This window comes from Hyla sarda, chromosome 2 (genome assembly GCF_029499605.1).
Source record: "Hyla sarda isolate aHylSar1 chromosome 2, aHylSar1.hap1, whole genome shotgun sequence".
In the NCBI taxonomy this organism is placed as follows: domain Eukaryota; kingdom Metazoa; phylum Chordata; class Amphibia; order Anura; family Hylidae; genus Hyla; species Hyla sarda.
In genome coordinates this window covers 393,097,861-393,115,452 of record NC_079190.1, presented here as the reverse complement: position 1 = coordinate 393,115,452, position 17,592 = coordinate 393,097,861, and the positions used below count along the sequence as shown (strand labels likewise).

General features: G+C 41.1%; 1 protein-coding gene across 1 annotated transcript in view; it reads left to right on the top strand.

Moving 5' to 3' along the window:
- Positions 1–17,592, top strand: part of PITPNA (phosphatidylinositol transfer protein alpha) — a 64,814-nt gene that overhangs the window by 17,669 nt on the left and 29,553 nt on the right. The window lies entirely within an intron of this gene.

The window sequence follows — 17,592 nt, the reverse complement described above, 5'->3', positions numbered from 1 at the left end:
GCCAATTTATCCCCCTCTTCTTCCTTCAGATTTGTCTAAAACCTTGTGTGTAATCCCATTTGTTTCTACTACTCAACATCTATCAAGAAAACCTACATTGGCACATGTCCCTGACTAATGTTTAAAGGGAGCCTGTCAGTAGTTTTGACCCCTTCTAATCCACTGTCAAGATTATGTAGGGGACACCTTTCTAAACATACCCTTGTGTGCCTGTACCACAAGTGTCCGGTGGGCGTTCCTTTAGCAGGCAAGTGTCCTTTGGTCATTGCGATAGCGACCAACCTAGACATGATTGACATCACTATGCAGGGCACAGTGGAGGACGCAGGAGGCATCAAACCTAGATTGTGACCCGATCACTTGCAGGTTGCCTTTGTGTTGTCATAAAAGCTGCTCACAGTCATCACCATGATAAATCCGAACCACTTATTAATTAGGGTAATTGTTACTTAGATTTAGTGTGTGCTACAGGTCTTTATAGCTTACTGCAGATCTGTTATTAGTTTTATTTTTAATTTGGAGGGTTCACTCCAAACTCGGCCATGCATGTTATTTGTTATACATGTGAGATTGCATTTCTTGAACAACAATGTGGGGATAAGAGCATGTATTAGCTAACTATATCCTCAGTGTATTCCAGCTACCCTGATTTAGGCTAAAGCTACGTGTAAGTAAATATTGCACGCAAGTCACACCTTGTCTTAGGAAGTGCAGTGAAGATTTCATCGTGTTTGATGGGAAAAAACTGCAAGCTGGAAACCCGACAAATGCCATTGTAATTCAGTGGGGTCCGTCAGGCGCCACTGTGGTATCTGCTTTTAATATTTGAATGAAAAATGTTTTAACAGCGTAAGTCTACATTGAAATACCTTAAAATCCCCTTACTTAAAAGAACAGGATATACAATTCTGTAGGACAGTGTTTCGCAACCAGGGTTCCTCCAGCTGCTGCGAAACTACAACTCCCAGCATGCCCGGGCTGCCTTTGGCTGTCCCCTCATGCTGGAAGTTGTAGTTTTGCAACAGCTGTAGGCACCCTGGTTGTGAAACAGATGTGGGGCATGACAAAGGCCATACTATACTTATGTTACTAGACTTTTGATTTTTCTGCATTACTACTTTTTAAGTAATAGTAATATAAAATTCATTAAAATAATTATAATTAACTAATAATATTCTTATGTTGGTAGTGGTGTTTTCTGTATTTTGTGTTTATTTATTTATTTTTTTTATACAGTATATGAATCGTTTTGTTTTTTTTCTTCTTCTTCTAGGGGTTGTTCTGGCTCTTCTTAGCCTTTATAGGGTATTTGTGTAGGTGGGTTTAGTTTGTCCCATAGGTGAGGTGTGTGTCCTGTTGTCAGCTCTACAATACTTGACCTTTGCCACCTACTGTTTTCTGCATCCAGGTATTTTTAGTTTTGTTCTATTAAGAGCATTTCTGTTTATTCCGCCGAGCAGCCCTTTTACATGGGCGATGCCTGTGCAGGAAATGTCTCTGAATCCTTGTGTAATAATTCTCCACAATCAGCCTCCTCGGTATCTTGGAGCACATACCCAGTGACTAATACAAAGCTGCAAAGTCCAAAAGTACAAATGGTTATTCACCATGAGTGTTATTTAACACTGTAAGCTCTTCCCTCCGCCATGCTGCTGAAGCTGATTAATGTTATCTTAAGCTGCGAAAAAGATTCTTTATTTTCAGAGTTTTTATTTCCTCGCCAATCCACAATGCGTGATGTCTTGATGGTAAAGCCAGCTTGATAAGTGCGTTCATATTTGAGGGTTATTTTTAAAGTTGATTTCTTTAATCATTTTATATATATATATATTTTTTTGTGTGTAACTCATACTTTGTTATCCAGATTGCACCCACAATTAGTCTTGTGCCACAATGCGTAGCCATAAGTTGTCATCAGAAGCAGTATACATCCTAGTTGTGCATGTGTCATTTAGCAGAAGTAGAATTCTTTTGACTATTAAAAAAAATTATACGCACATACAAAAAAAAGTTGTATGTTACTCAGTACCTAATCCTGATCATGTATGTATAATAATGTATCTATCACCTATATTTCTTGAATAAATACCTTCTTTCTGTTGCTCACTTGGTTCGTCTATCTCAATCAAATCACAATAATTGTGGATTGCGATATAACCCTTCGCAAAATTTTGCGATTATGCTGGGAGGTAAACAGTGAGACTCATACCGGAGGTGTCGGCTGTGTGCTCATCCTCTGTAAAACGTGTTCCGGCCCCTCCAGTGTGAGTCTTAAGAGTCTATTCACAAGGCGGAACATCTGCTTGCGGAATTCCGCCTCAAATTACAGCCAATAGACTTCTATGGGATTCCGTACTCCCATTCAACCTTCTGAAATTCGGCTTGCGGAATATCAGGAGCTTGAATGGAAGTGCGCAATCCCATAGAAGTCTTTGGGCTTTAATTTGAGGTGGAAATTTCACCGTGTAAATAGACCCTTACTGTTTCCCAGCAGTGCCCAGCGCTGGGAGGGGGTTAACTCCACCACGGCTGGGTGCAGTTTATAAACTGTGCAGCGGGTCTATGAAGTAAGCCCAGGAGCTGAGCTCGCTGCAAAGTGGCTAATGCCAGAATTACCGATCCGAGTGATGTCCGCATTAACCCTTTAGTCGCCACGATAATGCTGGTAGCTCAGTTGAGCTGATGGGGAAACCCACAGGGTTTCGTTCAGCGAAGAGGATGGGCAGAGGTTCCCTACCTGCCTTCGGCTAGTCCAATCGGCAGTCCAATAATGCAGGCAGCCTGTAGTAATGGAGTACCGATAACACTGATCAATGCTGTGCTATGGCATAACATTGATCAGTGCCTACAATCACAAGATTGCAAATAGTAGAGCCCATGACAGTTTTTTGCTAACAGTGTGTCCCCAGCTGTTGCAAAACTACAACTCACAGCATGCCCAGACAGCCTTTGGTTAACCAGGCATGCTGGGAGTTGTAGTATTGCAACACTTGACAATGTTTGGGAAAAACTGCCCTATGGGGACTACAAGTGTAAAAGAGAAAAAAAAAGTAAAAACAGAAAAGGTAATACATGTGAATATGCCCCTCCTCTAATAAAAGTTTAAATTAACCCCTTCCATCATCCCTGTTTTTACATAAAATAATGTAAACAACAAAAAACGTATGTGGCCTTTCCACATGCGTAAATGTCCAAACTATTAAAATATAACATTAATGAAACAGCACGGTCAAATACCAGGATTGCAACTTTTTGGTCACTTTATATACCAGAAAAAAGTTTTCTATAAAGTGATGAAAAAATCCCATCAAAACAAAAATTGTCCCGATAACTACAGACCACGGCATAAAAAAGCTCTCGTACAGCCCAATATAGGGAATTTTTTTTTTTTTTACAAAAGATGTAATAATTAAATCAAACATGTCACAATATCGCAATCTCATATTGATATCGCAATATTTAAATTAAATAAATCTACATGTAATTCCCCATATAACCCTAAAACTGCTTAGATGAAATGTATCCTGTTGTGCTCTTCTGTGGTTATAGATAAATAAGGAAATGGTGACAGTAGAGAGCACTGTGGTCAGACTGCAAAGAACTACACAACTTCCTATAGAGCATACAGCAGCTAAGTACTGGAAGGATTAAGATTTTAATTAATTTACAAATCTGTATAACCTTCTGACAGCAGTTGTTTTGGAAAAAAAATTCCTTTGTGTTTGTCTTTTAGGTGACGTTGTAGTAGTAATAAAGTTAAAAAAAATAAACAAATCTCGTAGAGGAGACAGTATGACTGTCATGTCTGTACATGAGAAATAGCATTATTTTAAGCTCAAGTCCCATGCAAGTATATAGGACTTCTGGTACTTTACTCCACAAGCTCTGCTCTGCTTCTCCTGGTGAATGCATCAGTCTGGCTGGTAAGCCACACCCTCCCTGCATGCCATGTCCCATCTCATAAAGACACACCCACCTTTTAAGCCACACCCCTTTTATTTTCAGCTTACAATGTCTTTATCACAACTCAGCCCCACCTGAGGACGGGATATTAGGATTAGAAATGAGGATTAGCTATGGGGACGGGATATGGGGTAGAGATATGAGAACAAAATATGAGGTTGGAATATAAGGAGGGGATTTGGGGTCGGGATAAGGAGTCAGGATTTAGGGACGGGATACGAGGACAAATGCTTCCTCCTTTGTTGCTTCTCCTTCCCCACAAGGATAAGGTAGGAAAAACCGGGCAGCACCGGGTACTCAGCTAGTAGGAAATGAAATGCAATCCCCCTACTCTTATTCTCCTTTGCAGATGGAAACTGTAAAAAGAAAAAAAAGGTCTTTTTATATATTTATACACAATAGGAGCATATGTTTGACTTTGACACTACATTCCTATACAGTGACATGCGTCACAGCCTTCCATCTGAAGTATACAGTGGGAGATCCTCCTAATGTATACAATTCATGTGGACTCACAAAGAAATACGAACAGCCTTACTTGCTGGACTACTCAGACCTGTTTTGTTCCAAAATAGAAAGAGATTTCCTGTATATCATTGTTAGATATAAGAGCAATTTATGAAATGTGTAGGTGAGACCAAACCTGCTGGCAGACGTTTATTTTTCATGCAGCACCATATTTAGCACCTGCTTTTCTGGTCCTTATACTTTTTTTTACGTTTTTTAATATTTGTTTCATCTTTTAAAGGGGTATTCCGGGTTTATACAGTCATGGCTGTAAATGTTGCCACCCCTGAAATTTTTCTAGAAAATGAAGTATTTCTCTCAGAAAAGGATTTCAATAACAAATGTTTTGCTATACACGTTTATTCCCTTTGTGTGTATTGGAACTAAACCAAAAAAGGAGGGAGAAAAAGCTAATTGGACATAATGTCACACCAAATTCCAAAAATGGGCTGGACAAAATTATTGGTACCCTTAACTTAATATTTGGTTGCACACCCTTTGGAAAAAAAAACTGTAATCAGTCGCTTCCTATAACCATCAATAAGCTTCTTACACCTCTCAGCCGGAATGTTGGACCACTCTTCCTTTGCAAACTGCTCCAGGTCTCTCTTACTGGAAGGGCACCTTTTCCCAACAGCAATTTTAAGATCTCTCCACAGGTGTTCAATGGGATTTCGATCTGGATTCATTGATGGACACTTCAGAACTCTCCAGCACTTTGTTGCCATCCATTTCTGGGGGCTTTTTGACATATGTTTGGGGTCATTGTCCTGCTGGAAGACAAACGGACACAACATCCGTTGGTAATCCTCAGATTTCATGATGCCTTGCACACATTCAAGGCACCCAGTGCCAGAGGCAGCAAAACAACCTCAAACACCATTAAACCTCCACCATATTTCACTATAGGTACTGTGTTCTTTTCTTTGTAGAACTCGTTCTGTTTTCGGTAAACAGTAGAATCATGTGCTTTAGAATACTACAAAAAAAAAAAAGGGGGTCGCTAAAATTCTATATTTATTAATCCATTTAAAAGCCACCAAATAGAAAAAGTGATAACCAAAAGAGACAAAAAAATTTGCCCTAAGTAAGCTTGGTCACCGAACTCTTGCTAAATGAGCCAATACTAATACTCTCTTCACTTAGAACAGTAAATATAGATTGTGGTAAATAATGGCCACATCAGTTTCATATAATTTTGTATGCGTTTCTGTCCGCATGCTGTATAATGCGCATGGGGACATCCTCAGGTGAACCTTGTGCTCACAAATAGCTCAAATATTTCTATAAAAGAGGATGCATTTGAGTTAATTGAATATGCATTCCTAAATAAATACAGGCCATGTGACCATGTGTAGTGGTCAAGTCATCCAGCCAGACATCCCAATATCAGTGTAGGAATCCCATAAGTTGCCTGTAGAATCCAGCATGCAGTGCCGAGAAGTAACAACAATCAGGTCCTGCAGTGGCAGGAAGCCGGGGAAGTCTCCAAGCGTTCACGTCTGGCTTGTGGTGAATCATGTGCTTTACAAAGAAGCTCTATCTTGGTCTCCTCTGTCCACAAGACATTTTCCTTGAAGGATTTTGGCTTTCTCAAGTTCATTTTGGCAAAATGTAGTCTTGCTTTTTTCATGTCTCTGTGTCAGCAGTGGGGTCCTCCTGGGTCTCCTGCCATAGCATTTCATTTAATTTCAATGTCGACGGATAGTTCGCACTGACACTGATGCTCCCTGAGCCTGCAGGACAGCTTGAATATCTTTGGAACTTGTTTGGGGCTGCTTATCCACCATCTGAACTATCCTGCGTTGACACCTTTCATCAATTTTTCTCTTCCGTCCACGCCCAGGGAGATACAGTGCCATGGGTTTCTTGATTAATGTTGCGCACCGTTGACAAAGGCAAATCTAGATCTCTGGAGAGGGACTTGTAACCTTGAGATTGTTGATATTTTTCTACAATTTTGGTTCTCAAGTCCTCACAGTTCTCTTCTCTTTCTGTTGTACATGCTTAGTGTTGCACACACAGACACACATTGAAAAGACTAAGTGAACTTCTCTCCTTTTTATCTGCTTTCAGGTGTGATTTTTATATTGCCCACACCTGTTACTTGCCCCAGGTGAGTTTAAAGGAGCATCACATGCTGGAAACAGTCTTATTTTGTCACAATTTTGAAAAGGTGCCAATAATTTTGTCCAGCACATTTTTGGAGTTTGGTGTGACATTATGTCCAAGTTTTCTTTTTCCTCCCTTATTTGGTTTAGTTTCAATACACACAAAGGGAATAAACATGTGTATAGCAAAACATGTGTTACTGCAATCCTTTTCTGTGAGAAATACTTCATTTTCTAGAAAAATTTCAGGGGTGCCAACATTTACATCCATGACTGTACATCTTATCCCCCTATCCAAAGGATAGGGAATAAGATGTATGATCGACAGGGCCCTGCCGCTGGGGACCCCCACAATCTCTGTGCAGCTCCCAGCATATGACGTCACGTTCACCGTCTCTGAAACAGCGCTCGGCACAGAATGTCGGGTGCTGCATCGAGAATGCGGGGGTCCCCAGCGGCAGGACCCTATGGATAGGGGATAAGATGTATAAACCTGGAATACCCCTTTAAGAATCATTTGAATCAGGGGTTCTCAGTCTTTATCTCCCATGCACTTGTGAACCCTGGCCTCATCCCTGGTAAGCATGTAGTCATGATGTCTCGTGAGTGCTGTCCATCTGGAAGGGGCCTCATACAATGAGTGATACTGGATTAGTGCCTGTGCAGTAAGACTGTGGTGTATTAATGGCTGTAGAGCTTGTAGACTGTAGCGGGGAGAGGGAATTGCTCTTCACTGAACGTGACACTTTTTTTAAATTTTTTTTTGTTGAGAACTGTTATCTACTATATGATGTCTCGGGACTCCACGTGTCATTACCACCAACTTACATACTAACCAGCCAGACACTATGGACTGTATTAGTACACTACACAAATTCAGTAAAGTAACAGGTTCTATCACCGGTCACCCTTATACACTGATTTTATTTTTTTAATATGACCAAGCTGGATTGACTGGATAATTTCATAGTAGTTGCTTTATGACATCACCACCTTTCAGTCAAAGGTTGGGCCGTCAGACTGTATAATTGCGGTGCACTGTAATTTTATGTTAACGCTACAAAGTTAACTTTGTGTCTGCCCTGCACTTATTCACTGCTCTTATAATCCAGTCACATTTACATAGTTTGTATCGATGATGACTGCTCTGCAATTTCTGATAGTGTATTTCTGCTAATGTAATAAAAAAAGGAAGTTGCAACCAAATACCTGGAAAATGTCTTCCTCTATCACTTGTGTATATAACTCACTATCCTTTTTGTGTGAACTTGAACAAGTACAAAAGTGAAAACACTACATTAGAAACACCAACATGACACTAGAAGATCTAGCACCCCAGAAAACACACAGTGGCACTATTGCTAAGCCTGAGACCGGATAGCTGGGCTCGGAGGAAGGGTTATCACTTCCAATATGGAAGACCCTGAGTCCAGAGGTACATAATCAATAACTCTCCCAAATAGAAACAATAACGGTTCCCCGCACTCACCGCAAGGCTTCAGACTTCCTGCTCCGAAATGGGAGTTTCTAACGGCCCCGCTACTGGACAAGCTGAAGGGCGCTCAGAGACGACTATTGGCGGATTCGCGCGAATCCACCAATAGTCATCTCTGAGCGCCCTTCAGCTTGTCCAGTCACGGGGCCGTTAGAAACTCCCATTTCGGAGCAGGAAGTCTGAAGCCTTGCGGTGAGTGCAGGGAACCGTTATTGTTTCTATTTGGGAGAGTTAATGACATTAGAAGATATTCTATATACATTTTAATAACAATGTACTTATCATAATCTAATGTACTGTGGAATTGCCATATTCTGTGGCTACTTGACTGAAGAAAAATGTTGGACTACACTACTAGATGTACAATGTGATGCCAGTCACTGTGACCTGAATATGTAGTCGAAGACCAACTCCTCCATAGACTCTGTACTCGCTTGTTCTCAAATTGCTAGTATGCAGATTATAACATACATAATCTGGTCGTTGACTATTATGACACATCATGTAAAAAGAGACTGTTTGTTTGTAAATAGATGCAGTATGACATCATTGCATTTACCCTAATGACATCACCATTCCATATTAGACCTTCCTGCTGAATAGCCTGTGTAAATCCATGCTTTCTTATATGATCAGTCATAATGTGAACAGTGGGCAGGATTTCCTGCATGCTCTATGTATACTTTTCCTCCTGTGTCCTTCCATCTTTGGCAGACCAATGACTGATGAGGAGTAGAACTTCACAAGGGGCTGGAGTTATCCCATCTGGTTTACTTTTATAGTCAAATGAAGGGAAAATGTGGAGTGATAGTGACTGAAGATGGCTCCCAAAAATGACCAACTGGCATTGCAGCAGAAGACAGCAATATTGGATCATCCATAAGTCCAGTCTAGTGCTTTGACCCAGTTTAACCTATAGGATGCAGGGAGCAACACATCCTGAACTCTTATGTGGTGGGGGGAGACCCTACAAAAAAAGAAGGCTCTGCTGCACTCTTCTTCAGAGGGCTGTGTCTGGTATTGCAGCCTTTATCACCAGCGTTTTATTAACTGCTTGCTACGTATATTGTTCTGTGTTTTTGTCCTGGCTCAGTTCTTAAGCCAAGCTGTTTTTATATTAAATCAGGAGCACAAAATGTCTCGCATTTATTGCATCTGTATCCTATTCTCTTGTCTATTCATGTTTTCCATAGCAACAGATGTCAAACTCACGGGGTGAAAGCACACCAAAATTACAACAGTGTTCTGGAAGCACTAAGACATGTGAACGCAGAGTATTTTAAACTACATTACTGCTATATTTAAGCTATACATCAGTGATGACGAACCTTTTTGAGCCAAAGTGCCCAAACCATAATGCACGCCAACTTTTTTTTTCCCCTCAAAGTGCCAGCACAGCAATTAAATCAGAATACTTAGGTTTAAGTTTAGAAAAAACAACTCGTACAGTTGCCATAACTAATTATCATCTTTTGTTTTAAAAGAAGAACACAACAACAGAGTTCAATGATCCAAACTTTTTTTTTTTTTTTTTTAATTGATAGTTTGTAGTTCCCCCACATTAGATTGACACCACAGTTCCCCCACATTAGGCTGGCAGTATAGTTCCCCCACATTAGGTTGGCAGCATAGTTCCCACACATTAGGTTGACAGTATAGTTCCCCCACATTAGGTGCAGTATAGCTCCGTGACGTCCCTGCGTTCGCTACATCCCGGCGGCCCCTGCGTTTTTAAAATTAATGCAGGGCCCCAGAAAGGTAAAGGGGACATCCTTGTGTCCCGAAAAGATCTTTCTGGACACAGGGATGTCCCGAATGGGCTGATGGCGCACTATGGCAGCATGCCCAGAGGGGGCACGGCGTTCCACCTGTGGCACACGTGCCATAGGTTCGCCATCACTGCTATAAATGAACCCGGTACAAGGCAATGGGTAACAGTTTGATCAGTATAAATGCTAAAAGCCTCTGTTTCTCATCCATATAATCCTACAAAAGTCTAACACTATCTAAATGTCCATAAAAAAAGCCTTATAATAATAATAAAAAAAAACCTTAAAATCACAGTACAAACAAAAGGACCCGCCTACATTAAAATGCACCTATTCATAAAACCCAAACCCCAAAGAAGATGGGGAGCCCCTGACGAACCATGTCCCAACCAGGTAATATTTCCAGTATTTATGATTAATGCTTATTTACACTGTAGTGCATAGTATTGTTTCATATAAGGACTACAGTTTGCTGGAGTTTTGGGTGGATGCTCCCCACCTTCTTTGGGGTTTGGGTTTTGTGGGTGGGTCCTCTTGTTTTTGTATTGTGTGTTTATTTGTTTTTGTTTTTTAATAAAAGGTTTTGTATTTGGACAGTCAGATAGTGGCAGTCTTTTTGTAAGATTATATAGTAGGTGTTAGTTGACACGCGAAGGCCATGTTCACACGGTGGAATGTCAGTGCGGAATTCTGCACGGACATTCTGCTGCAGCAGAGTCCCATTGATTTCAATGAAATTCTATTGCACTGTCCACACAGCAGAATTTCTGCAGCAGATGTTTCTGTGTGGAAATCCCAATTTCGGCATCAGCAAAAAGAATTGTCTCTCTGCAGATTCTTCTTGGAAATACATTGCTGTCTATGAGATGAAACATTTTCAAGAGATCATAGCACCTGCAGCATCATTCAAATGTACAAAATATCAATCAGTGTTTTTCGGGCGGACATTCCGCACACTTTCGGCCATGTTAACCCGGCCTAATTGTGTGACTGTAGGAACTTTGTAGGTTGTTGGTCGGGTTCTTGTGTATAGTAAATATAGCAGTAATGTTGTTCAAAATGTTCTTATATATTCAATACTTACATCTTAGAGTCTGCGGGGTGCTGCAGAAGTCTGTGTGTGCGCCATCGTAGCCCTGTACGCTTATTTCATTTAGGTATTTTTTGTTAGTTTTTTTGCAATACAGCAGTAGTCTTCATAGCAATAGTTGTGTTCATGTTCAGTCATAATTTTATTTATATATTATAACATATTTAATCCTTCACATCCGCAGCCTTACTAACCATAACATGTTGGCGGTTGCTAGCCCCAGAGGGAGTTACGTATGTTTTCTTATGAGAGTTAAATACGGTGTTGTAGTTCTTATAAGGAAAAAAACATGACTCATGTCACCAGTAAAACCGATGGGCGCACAGATGTCGTGTTCTGAACAAGCACTGGCAGAACCGGAATAAGGAGTTCCAGTCGTTCAGTAATGATAGTTCTGCCTGGAGTTGCTGTAATTCCCTTGCCTTGACGTCTCGGTTTGCTTGTTTTTCAAGACGTGGTAACATCCTAACAACACAACCTGTTTTTCAGTACATTAATACAAGAGTCAGAAATACAGACATGCTCATGGTTACAGAAATCTTGGCTACATAGAACCTGTGTATTGTTATACAAGTGAAAATGTACATGCTGCAGGTGTTTCAGCCCAGCCAGATATAAATTGACATTAGAGACAATGCTATGAAATAAAATTAATAAGTGTGTGTTTATATCAGTGTTTCCCAACAGGGGTACCTCCTGCTGTTGCAAAACTACAACTCCCAGCATATCTGGACAGCCTTCGGTATGCTGAGAGTTGTAGTTTTGCAACAGCTGGAGGCAATCTAGTTGGGAAACACTGATTCGTATAGAGTGTATGTTTAAAAAGTACCTATACCCAAATAAACTTTTCTAAACTAACTCGGGCTATGTTTACTAACATTCCTCCCACCCTTAAAAAATAAATAAATAAATAATAATAATAATAATAATAATCTGATCTTTAAAAAGCTGTGTATTTTACCTTTCTTCTTGCTCACATAGTGCAATCTCCCAGCTGGAGAAAGTGGGAGTTTCCCAGCAGGCATGACATTACTCAAGACTGCTGGGGGATCACTTCCGCCCTCACATGGTTGTAGCGCTGTGATGAATAGAAGAGAATAGATTACCTCAGGCTCTGTGCATGTTTCAGTCTATGTTGCTATCAGTGAGGCTCTCCTGCAGGTTTCAGTCTGTGCAGCTTTCTGTGAGATCTGTAGAGCTTTCGCTTTCTGTGCAGCTGTCAATCAAGCTCCGTGCATAGAAGCACTTTCCTTAGTTTGGTCTCCTGCCAGGCCGGGAAGAGACCAAACTCACTGTATTAATTGCGTCAGGGAGCAGAACAGAGCAAGTGAATGGGAAAGTGTCAGCTAATTACACAAGGAACACTATATTAAAAGTTTTCTTTTACTGTGCCAAACTGTCAAGACAACTCTTACAAGAAAGAACCTGTCATAAGACATATAGGTGATCCTTAGGCTGGGTTCACACACAGTATTTTTGTCAATATTCTGATCAGGAATAGACCTGACAGAGAGAGAAAATATAATGGAAAGGTTTGCAGCTTTTTCATTGTATTTTTTTTTGTTTGTTGTTTTATTTTTTTCTAACCTATTTTTGGCTTTTCCTACAAAATACTGGCTAAAAATATTGGGGGTCTGGCTCTTGGCACCCCTGCTCATCAGCTGTATCCATGCAGAGTGACGCATCACGTGGAAGTTGTACGGCTCAAGAAACGTGTGGATTGTGTGTTTTTTTTTATTTTTTTTTATTTTTTTGGGGGGGAGGTGGTTGTTTTTCATCAAGAGGAAAAAAAAAAACTAAACCTTTTTTTTACTACTTGGACTTTTTCTAAGCTGCAACTTTTTTTTCATTCTAACATAAGCTATAGCCCTCCCAAAAAAATGGCTGTATTTATTTTGGGAAATGCACCCAAAATTATATGCCGAAATGCAGCTGTATTTTGGCACGTAAACAGCTGAAGAAAGGCCCCCAACACTAAACTGAATTGCCAGAGAGTGGAAAGAACCTCTTTTTTTTCAGTTTTTTGGGCAATGGCCCAAATTACTGTATGGGAGCATAGGCACAAGGCAGCCTAAAACGGCACAGGAATGTTGTGGATTCCCCACTGAAGACAACAGGGAGGTCTGTAATATATCCCCAGCATTTCTGGATCATAATTTGGCAGGCTGTGGAGGCCAGACCTGAACACAGGTCAGACGTTGTATGGATTTTTTCCTGGCAGCATGTGCATGAGATTTATTCAGATCCTACCCACGTTACTTGTACTGTAAGTGCTGCAGGTTTTTCACATGCAAAATTGGCAGTGCATCCGCACAATATGAACATAGCCTAGTGCAGTAGTAGGCAAACAGCCTTTGATTAAAGATCTAATGTAGGTACACAGAAGTTACTAAAAGATCTGGTATAATAAAAAACAGCCCATTTTTAACATGCCTATAGTTAGGGTAGTGTTTCTCAACCAGGCTGCCTTCAGCTTTTGCAAAACTACAACTCCTTGCATGCCCGGACAGCCTTCGGCTGTCCGGGCATGCTGGGAGTTGTAGCTTTGCATCAGCTGGAGGCACCCTGGTTGGAAAACACAAGGTTAACGTAGGACATTGTGATTTTATGACGCTTTCATTTATTACTGGAGCAGTAAAGGAATTAGATTCCCCATGGCTGCGATTTACCCCCCGCCCCCCCACCGCCACCAGCACAATACTGTCGACTGTCTTAACATAGCTATCCTGTATACACAGAACGGGGTCACAATACAGCACTCTCTCTTCTTTTTTTGCTCACAGAATGCGGCTGTGCTGTGCACCCTCATGCAAGGGACAATCACATTTCACCATGTTGGGGAATTTTTAAGATCACTTCTATTGTGAAAAATATTTCTATCTGGTGAACCTTTCTTATAGTTAAAAGGGGTTATCCACCATAAGGGGATTGTAGTACTCACCTGCCAGACAGTAATGGACATGCTTATCAAGGATCCATGCTTGTCTTGGGGCCCAAATGGCTGTGTCGTGAGTCCACCATAACGTTGTTGCTTTCTTTTTGTGAAATGGCTGTTTCCTGTTTGAGTTCCTCCCCTCCAACTACAAGTCCCAGGATCTCTTGTTTGTGTGAGGTCACTTTTTTCTCCCTCCCACACGTCAGTCACCCCACCCATTGAAGCACACCTGGGACAGTTTCCTGAAGCCCTATGGAAAATGATCGACTTCCCACCCAGCAGTCGCTCCATTCATTAAAGCAGGCAGGCTGAGGCAACACTCATGTTGTAGGCTGTTAAAAATAAACATTGGGGCAAAGATCACATAAAAATTGCAAGACCAGCCATCAAACACAGGTGCAGACACTATATTATGAACTACACTAACTTCACAGCCCATGTAGCATAGTCAAATAAAATAAAAATTAAAAAAATCTGTGAATACCACTTAAATACTGCAAGAAGAGGACAGTGTGTATGTGGTTTTGGCAGTCATCTTCAAGATCACCTTCATGTATAGAAGATGATCTTCACGTGCAGTATTCCTTTGGAATAAGCTTAGACAGGATGATACACTACATAGAGACTTGTTCATGAAGGTTGGAGAGCATGTTAATCTGGATGCAGATCCATTAAAAGTAACTGAAGGATCAAATATTGCTGATCTACCCTATAAAAGAAAAGGCGTCCCCTGTTTAAAGGGGTTGTGCAGCGACCACTGGGACCCCCCACGATGTACAGACTACATACACTCCATTTATTCTCTATGGGAGTGCCAGAGAGACCAGAGTGCTGCATTTGGGCATCTCCGGTGCTCCCATAGAAATGAATGAAGCGTGTGCCAGGGCCCATGCAGGAGATCGCAGGGTTTCCAGCAGTCGGACTCCCGCAATCAGACAATTATCCCCCATGAATAGTGGATAAGTTAGTTTTCGCTGCACAATGCGTTTAAGACTCTCTCACGTTTAAAGCGTCACTGTCACTTGGAAAAAGACATGTCAAAAGTTTCGATTGTCCCCAAATTACCATATACTGTATTATGCAAATCGTCAAATATACCATTATTGCATAACTTGTATGCTGTTATTATGGGATTTCAGGCACCAGAGTTGTCATAAGTAAATGTATTCATCTATACTTCCCTTTTTGAAAATGGATCTTGTGGGATCTGCTGAGAGATTTCTCATCCATTTCATCTTTTTTTTCCATTGTAAATGAGATTAACGGATCAGAAATAACAGGAAGGATTAAGTTAGCCAGGCAAATGCTGCAGGGACCAGCTGATCCTCTTAAAACTTGTTGTGTGACCTGCAGTGCAGAGATCAGCCCCTGCACAGGAGCCACAGGGCAATGTGGGTGAAAGTAAGTGCCCTGTGATCTCATCCTAGTGGTTAACTCTGCTCCATCTACATTTGTAATATTTAGGAGGTTATTATCAAGCACTTTTAGAGCAATTTTTTGGTCTAGGTTTGGCACAGTTCAGGCGCAAGCAGCATATTTAGCAACTTTTATGCGATTTTTGATATAAACAGTTTCACTCTTTTTTTTTTTTTTGACCATGCAGTGGTCACGTATTTATCATTTGCGACTTTTGTCAAGTCGCTATTTTGTGCGCAAAGGTACTTTTTTAGGCGCAAAGCTACACCACCTACCAGTAGGCGTGAGAATAATTTCTACCTTCCACAATTGAACCTTTAACCTCTTGTGGACGACAGCGTCCAACTCTCCTTCTATGACATGAGCTCAGGAGCTGAGCGCGGGTCATAGCTGGGTGGTTCTGGTGGCTATCTGCCACCATCTCTAATGCCAGACATCACCGTGATGCCCGGCTTTAACCCCTTAGACACCGCAATCAAATTTGATTGTAGCGTCCAAAATGCAAGTAAAAATGTCCCGGCAGCTCTGTGAAAGTGAGTAGAAACCCCTAACCTGCAAATTCAGGACCCTTGAAAGTGTCTACTTCCCTCCCTCACAAGCGTCTAGAAAAAGTGTATGTGGTAGAGCTTTTCCCACCACAGCAGAGCTGCGCAAAATCATCATCCTGCTGCATCTTCTTGATGAATAAGATGCACGCTAGTCAAACCCACCACCCACACAACGTGGGAAAATAGCTCAACCGTAGACATTCTTTGATAAATCTTGGCCATTGTGAATAAATGTTGCAGATTTTGTAAACCGCCCTATCTTGACGTGTTTTGAAATATTTGAAGAGGAATGATCATACTTTGTAAGTCTCTTTACATTTTGTGCACACTTGGTTTAATAAACAGGCTATAATGCTATCCTATAATGGGTTATATGGCACCCAATCTTTGACATGCTGAGATTTTCCAAATCCCCATCACCTATACTTTGTGTTTTTCATAGTGGCCGCCGCAGCACATACTGTACTATGAGCTGACAAATGTCCTCTGTTTTGCAGTTGACCTGTTCATTTTGCTGTGTACACTGTGGTTGACTTGACAACTGTATTGTACTGCCGGTGGCCTAGTTATTTATTCATGTAGGACCATCGTATTCCGCAGATATTTCATTAATTCCCAACTGTGGCTCACATTCTAAATTCCAGAATAATCCATCAGTTCATTCAAAATTTTGTTTTGTATGATGTTTTAGACATTTTGGTGCCTCTTGATAAGGTGACGTTGCTGGAAATGAGGCATAGCTTGTGTGGGACCCTGTGTGCCGAACATTGCTCCAAAATTGTGGTGTACCATTATTGGAATACATCATGCCAGCTTAAAAGGCTAGTTCACAGGTGGAATATGCTAAGAAATTGACACCCATTGATTTTAGTGGAACTTCTGTGACACTGTTTACAAAGATGTAACTTCCGCACAGAAATTTCTGGCTTGGATCCGAATTCCGACAGAAGATTGGGCATGTGCAATCTTCCGCTGGAGCCAAAGAGTTAAATCCAATGAAGTCAATGTGACTTTAAATTTCACTATAAATTCCTTGCCAAAATAGCACCAGTTCCGCTTCTTTTCTGCTTCATTTTACTATAGAGCAGACAGGATATCGGCACCAGATTTATCAAACAGTCCCATGTTTTTACATTGTCTTAGTTAACACAAACTGCTGAACGGAAAGTATAGTAAATCTCAGCCAGGGTGATAGTATGATAGGCAGTTTGACCGTAATAGTAGGAGATGTCGGCGCTGGATGAAGGAACCAGGAGGAGTGCAGCATAAAATCAAGCTGGGTTTATTGGATGCAACGCGTTTCGCTGCGCATGCGCAGCGAAACGCGTTGCATCCAATAAACCCAGCTTGATTTTATGCTGCACTCCTCCTGGTTCCTTCATCCAGCGCCGACATTTCCTACTATTATGGTCAAACTGCCGGGGATAGATCTATTCCCCTTCCCTATGGGCCTGACCTGCTGATCCCGCACATGGAGCGCCTTCTGTTTTCCTTTTAAGGTGATAGTATGGCTATGGTGTGCTTCGCCCCCTTGGACCTTTCTAGTTGTTAAACAGAGAATCCTTTTTATACGTTTATCTGCAATGAATTCATAATTAGAAAATTTATACTAGTCAACCCAAAGGGAATTGTATAAATCAACAATTATTTTATTTTAAGTTATTGTATAGAATTTCTTTTTAGGCTGTCCTTCTTCCCCCCCCCCCCCCCCCCCCCAAAGCCTGTACATGTACCCGCGGAATTGCAAAGTGCAGTGAA